This window comes from Lampetra planeri, chromosome 30 (assembly GCF_965212315.1).
Source record: "Lampetra planeri chromosome 30, kcLamPlan1.2.h2, whole genome shotgun sequence".
Taxonomy (NCBI): Eukaryota; Metazoa; Chordata; class Hyperoartia; order Petromyzontiformes; family Petromyzontidae; genus Lampetra; species Lampetra planeri.
In genome coordinates, this window is record NC_136136.1 from 13030665 (window position 1) to 13037524 (window position 6860).

At 31.4% G+C, this 6860-nt stretch overlaps 1 pseudogene; it reads left to right on the forward strand.

The window, feature by feature from the left end:
• On the forward strand, positions 1-1076 carry LOC144729003 (28S ribosomal RNA; annotated as a pseudogene).
• The last annotated feature ends 5784 nt before the right edge of the window (positions 1077-6860 follow it).

The window sequence follows — 6860 nt, forward strand, 5'->3', positions numbered from 1 at the left end:
GAATCAGCGGGGAAAGAAGACCCTGTTGAGCTTGACTCTATCCTGGCACGGTGAAAAGGCATGAGAGGTGTAGGATAAGTGGGAGGTGCTCGTCCCTCGTGGCTCTGGGTGCCGGCAGTGAAATACCACTACTCTGATCGTTTTTTCACTTACCCGGTGAGGCGGGGAGGCGAGCCCCACGGGGGGCTCTCGCTTCTGGCTCCAAGTGCCTCTGGCGCCCGAACACCGTTCGTGGTGCTGGGCAAGACCAGCTCCGGGGACAGTGTCTGGTGAGGAGTTTGACTGGGGCGGTACACCTGTCAAACGGTAACGCAGGTGTCCTAAGGCGAGCTCAGGGAGGACAGAAACCTCCCGTGGAGCAGAAGGGCAAAAGCTCGCTTGATCTTGATTTTCAGTACGAGTACAGACCATGAAAGCGGGGCCTCACGATCCTTTTGACTTTTTGGGTTTTAAGCAAGAGGTGTCAGAAAAGTTACCACAGGGTTAACTGGCTTGTGGCGGCCAAGCGTTCTTAGCGACGTTGCTTTTTGATCCTTCGATGTCGGCTCTTCCTATCATTGTGAAGCAGAATTCCCCAAGCGTTGGATTGTTCACCCACTAATAGGGAACGTGAGCTGGGTTTAGACCGTCGTGAGACAGGCTAGTTTTACCCTACTGATGCTGTGTCGTCGCAATAGTAATCCTGCTCAGTACGAGAGGAACCGCAGGTTCAGACATTTGGCGCGTGCGCTTGGCTTAGGAGCCAATGGTGCGACGCTACCATCTGAGGGATTATGACTGAACGCCTCTAAGTCCGAATCCCCCCTAGACGCGACGATACTGTTGCGCCCGGATCTTCGGTTGGCCTATCATAGCCGGGTGGACTCCTGCCCGGTGCGGAATGCCGTAAGACCCTGGATCGAGGTGCCGCCGCAAGCGTTCGGTGGCCCTCTCCTCAGTCGCTCGACAGCATGCTCGCGGGGAAGCTGGGTGCCAAATCATTCGTAAACGACCTGGTTCTCGCTCGGGGTTTCGTAAGTAGTAGAGCAGCTTCCTCGCTGCGATCTACTGAAAGTCAGCCCTTGAGACAAGGCTTTGTCCTGGTGCCACCCATGGGCACCACGGCTCCTAAAAGGACCGAACGCACTCGTGTGACTTCTTTTCGAGCATCTTATTCCGACGCTGCTAAAACAGCAGCTTCCTTGTCCTAAAAGAACACGCCGACACATCCCAGTGAGATACCGGGGGGGCTCGGCTGACTTTGCTCGGTCGGAAAAATACGGTTAGGTGAGCTGCCTAGGTCGGTGGGTGTCTGACAAAGTGACATTTTTTAAACCTGCAATTTCTATGCTATTTTCATATACGCGTCTGTCGGGGGGGGGGGGGGGGGGAGCAACGCAAAACAGCATTTTGCCAGCCCGAGGGAATTCGGTGCGAGAGAAACGATGCCCCGTGACACACAAGAGAGCAATCCTGGCCAATTTCTCCCATTTGATGGGGTTTATCTGTAAAAATTTTGACTTTTTTTAATGCACGTGTAGTAAGTTGCAGGAGGCTTGGACGACGTGGTTGGAGGCACACTTATTTATTAATACCAACTTGTGTACAGTAACGGGAATACACAGCACTAGAAGGGGTATCGTCCCCTTCACTCGTCTAACAGGGAGACACAACGTCTAACCCCGCTAACCTACGCCCGAGTCCTCCACTACGGAGCTAGGGGAGGCTACCTATCCCAGCCCTGGTCAAGCTGGGATCCCGGCACCCTGAGTCTCCAGACCGGCTCTTATAAGAACGTCAGTCTGGGCTCTCGGGGCCATGCCACCGGCTTGCCCTGGTCGGTCCTGAAAAGGACAGCGAGCGAGGGGAGCTCCGGGGCCTATTCTAGCTGGTCTTCACTCTTCGCTGGTTAAAGCTAACACTCGACCTCGAGCCCTCCGTGGGGGATGCAGGTGCGGACGTCGGTGTGAGCACCTCCTCTGTGTACGGCCCTATCCACGCCCCTTGTGTTTGTTACCCATCCGTGCCCATACATCTTTACAATTACACCTCTACATCACCCCCCCCTGTACAGCCCGCAGCCGTCCCCGGCTGCAACTAAATCACAATAAAGGTGCATCCCCCCCAAACCCGTGTGTGCCTCGCGTAATTTTAACAAGAACAACAACAATAACAACAGGAAAAAGAAAAATAACCCGACGCACCCCCCCTGAATAAATACCCCATTCCGTAAAAGCAACATATATACACGTACCCCGGACGCCCCCCCCTCCTTCCGCAAGGGCCCCCCAACGGCCGACCTCACAAAAGTCTGCGCGTTTTGGTGCGCGTTCTCGCGGCGGGCCCGTCACAAGGGGCCGCCCCGGCTCGCCCAGTGGCGGGTGTCGACAGTCCGGGTGTGAGAGTGTCCGGCTTCGCTGCTGAGTGACCCCCGACCCCCCCGGGAGGGGTTGGCGGTCGTGGGCACGTCACTCCTGGTGCACCTGGAGATGGAACAGTCGGTGGCAGGTTAGGCGAAAGCAGCGAAGCCGGGGAGTCGGCGGACCACTCACACGTTTGGCCACGCGTGTGTGTGTGAGGAACACGGGGCGGCGCAATGAACGGTTTCAACCTGGAGGGGTGCACGTACCACCGACGCTTCCCCCACTTGACGCATACACATTGCGGCCGCAAGACCTGTATGACCTCCACGGGCCCCCGCCACGGCCGCACCAGCTTCGACGAGGTCGCCAGTGGCACAGTGGTTAAAAATAATAAAAATAAAGTGATTAAAATAATAAAAATAAATTCAATTAAAAAATAAATAAAATAAAGTGATTAAAAATAAATCAAGTGGTTAAAAAGAATTAAAATAAACTGTTTAAAATAATAAAAATAACTTCAAATAAAAATAAATAAAATAAAGTGAATAAAAATAAATGAAGTGGTTAAAAATAATTTAAATAAAGTGATTAAAATAATAAAAATAAATTCAATAAAAAAAAATGAAGTGATTAAAAATAAATAACGTGGTTAAAATAATTTTAATAGAGTGATTAAAATATTAAAAATAAATTCAATTAAAAAATAAATAAAATAAAGTGATTAAAAATTAATAAAGTGGTTAAAAATAATTAAAATGAAGTGATTATTATAGTAAAAATAAATTCAATTAAAAAAATAAATAAAATAAAGTGATTAAAAATAAATAAAGTTGTTAAAAATAATAAAATTAGTGATTAAAATAATAAAAATAAATTAAATGAAAAAATAAATAAAATAAAGTGATTAAAAATAAATAAAGTGGTTAAAAATAATAAAAATAAAGTGATTCAAATAATAAAAATAAATTCAATGAAAAAATAAATAAAATAAAGTGATTAAAAATAAATAAAGTGGTTAAAAATAATACAAATAAAGTGATTCAAATAATAAAAATAAATTCAATGAAAAAATAAATAAAAAAAGTGATTAAAAATAAATAACGTGGCTAAAAATAATAAAAATAAAGTGATTCAAATAATAAAAATAAATTCAATGAAAAAATAAATAAAAAAAGTGATTAAAAATAAATAACGTGGCTAAAAATAATTAAAATAAAGTGATTAAAATAATAAAAAATAAATTCAATTAAAAAATAAATAAAATGAAGTGAATAAAAATAAATAAAGTGGTTAAAAATAATTAAAATAAAGTGATTAAAATAATAAAAATAAATTCAATTAAAAAAATTAATAAAATAAAGTGATTAAAAATAAATAAAGTGGTTAAAAATAATTGAACAAAAGTGATAAAAATAATAAAAATAAATTCAATTAAAAATAAATAAAATAAAGTGATTAAAATAAATAAAGTGGTTAAAAATAATTTAAATAAAGTGATTAAAATAAGAAAAATAAATTGAATTAAAAAATAAGTAAAATAAAGTGATAAAAAATTAATAAAGTGGTTACAAATAATTAAAATAAAGTGATTAATATAATAAAAATAAATTCAATTAAAAATATATAAAATTAAGTGATTAAAAATTAATAAAGTGGTTAAAAATAATAAAAATAAAGTGATTAATATAATAAAAATAAATTCAATTAAAAAATAAATAAAATAAAGTGATTAAAAATAAATAAAGTGGTTGAAAATAATTTAAATAAAGTGTTTAAAATAATAAAAATAAATTGAATTAAAAAATAAGTAAAATTAAGTGATAAAAATTTAATAAAGTGGTTAAAAATAATTAAAATAAAGTGATTAATATAATACAAATAAATTCAATTAAAAAATATATAAAATAAAGTGATTTAAAATAAATAAAGTGGTTAAAAATAATTTGAATAAAGTGATTAAAATAATAAAAAAATAAATTCAATTAAAAAATTAATGAAATGAAGTGATTTAAAATAAATAAAGTGGTTAAAATAATTTAAATGAAGTGATTAAATTAATAAAAATTAAATTCAATTAAAAATTAATAAAATAAAGTGATTAAAAGTAATTAATATAAAGTGATTAATATAATAAAAATAAATTCAATTAAAATATAAATAAAATAAAGTGATTAAAAATAAATAAAGTGTTAAAAATAATTACAATAAAGTGATTAAAATGATAAAAATAAATTCAATGAAAAAATAAATAAAATAAAGTGATTAAAAATAAATAAAGTGGTTAAAAATAATAAAAATAAAGTGATTAAAATAATAAAAATAAATTCAATGAAAAAATAAATAAAATAAAGTGATAAAAAATAAATAACGTGGTTAAAAATAATTAAAATAAAGTTATTAAAATAATAAAAAATAAATAAATAAATAAAATTAAGTGATTAAAAATAAATAAAGTGGTTGAAAATAATTTAAATAAAGTGTTTAAATAATAAAAATAAATTGAATTAAAAAATAAGTAAAATAAAGTGATTAAAAATTAATAAAGTGGTTACAAATAATTAAAATAAAGTGATTAATATAATAAAAAAATAAATTCAATTAAAAATATATAAAATAAAGTTATTTAAAATAAATAAAGTGGTTAAAAATAATTTGAATAAAGTGATTAAAATAATAAAAAATAAATTCAATTAAAAAATAAATAAAATGAAGTGATTTAAAATAAATAAAGTGGTTAAAATAATTTAAATAAAGTGATTAAATTAATAAAAATTCAATTCAATTAAAAAATTAATAAAATAAAGTGATTAAAAATTAATAAAGTGGTTAAAAATAATTAATATAAAGTGATTAATATAATAAAAATAAATTCAATTAAAAAATAAAAAAAATAAAGTGATTAAAAATAAATAAAGTGGTTAAAAATAATTAAAATTAAGTGATTAAAATGATAAAAATAAATTCAATGAAAAAATAAATAAAATAAAGTGATTAAAAATAAATAAAGTGGTTAAAAATAATAAAAAATAAAGTTATTAAAATAATACAAATAAATTCAATGAAAAAATAAATAAAATAAAGTGATAAAAATAAATAACATGGTTAAAAATAATTAAAATAAAGTTATTAAAATAATAAAAAAAAATAAAAAAATAAAAAAAAATAAAGTGAATACAAATAAATAAAGTGGTTAATAATAATTTAAATGAAGTGATTAAAATAATAAAAAATTAATTCAATTAAAAAATAAATTAAATAAAGTGGTTAAAAATAATTTAAATAAAGTGATTAATATAATAAAAATAAATTCAATGAAAAAAGAAATAAAATAAAGTGATTAAAAATAAATAAAGTGGTTAAAAATAATAAAAATAAAGTGATTAAAAAAAAATTCTATTAACAAAATAAATAAAATAAAGTGAATAAAAATAAAGTGGTTAAAAATAATTTAAATAAAGTGATTAAAATAATAAAAAATGAATTCAATTAAAAAATAAATAAAATAAAGTGATTAAAAATAATCTTAATTTTAGAACTTTCGTGAATGCAGGAATTATTATTTGGTTCTTTCGGTTAAGTCACGTCTAAAGATAAAATAATAAATTAAATTAAATAATAGAATACGACGTTTCGATTGCAACACAAGCAATCATCATCAGGTATAATGAAATAGCGACATAATATCTAACCAGAAAACTATAGACAGACATATTAGCAGACAGATATCACAAGATGCTATGTATGTATCTTGTGATATCTGTCTGCTAATATGTCTGTCTATAGTTTTCTGGTTAGATATTATGTCGCTATTTCATTATACCTGATGATGATTGCTTGTGTTGCAATCGAAACGTCGTATTCTATTATTTAATTTAATTTATTATTTTATCTTTAGACGTGACTTAACCGAAAGAACCAAATAATGATTAAAAATAATTAACATAAGGTGATTAAAATGATAAACATGAATTCAATTAAAAAAATAAAGTGAATAAAAATAAATAAAGTGGTTAAAAATAATAAAAATTAAGTGATTAACATAATAAAAATAAATTCGATAAAAAAATAAAGTGATTAAAAATAAATAACGTGGTTAAAAATAATTAAAATAAAGTGATTAAAATAATAAAAAATAAATTGAATTAAAGAATAAATAACATAAAGTGATTAAAATAAATAAGGAGAGGTTTGGGGGTTTTAGGGGATAAGCGGTTTAGAGGTTTTGGGTGTTTCAAGAGTTATGTTTCGGGGTTGAGTGTGTTAGAGGTTGAGGGGTTTAGAGGGTTAGGGTTTACGGTGTATTTTGGTTAGGATTTCAAAGGGTGAATTTAGACGGATAGGGTGTTAAGGGTAAAGGGGTTGAGGTTTTTTTATTTGATTACAGTTTTGAAGGTTATGGGTTTAGAGGGTTCGGAGTTTAGAGAGTTGGGTGTTTAGAGGTTGAGAGGGTTCATGGGTTTTGATTGCTCAGTGTATTGATTTACAAGGTTAGTAGTTTTAGAAGGTTATGGGTTTAGA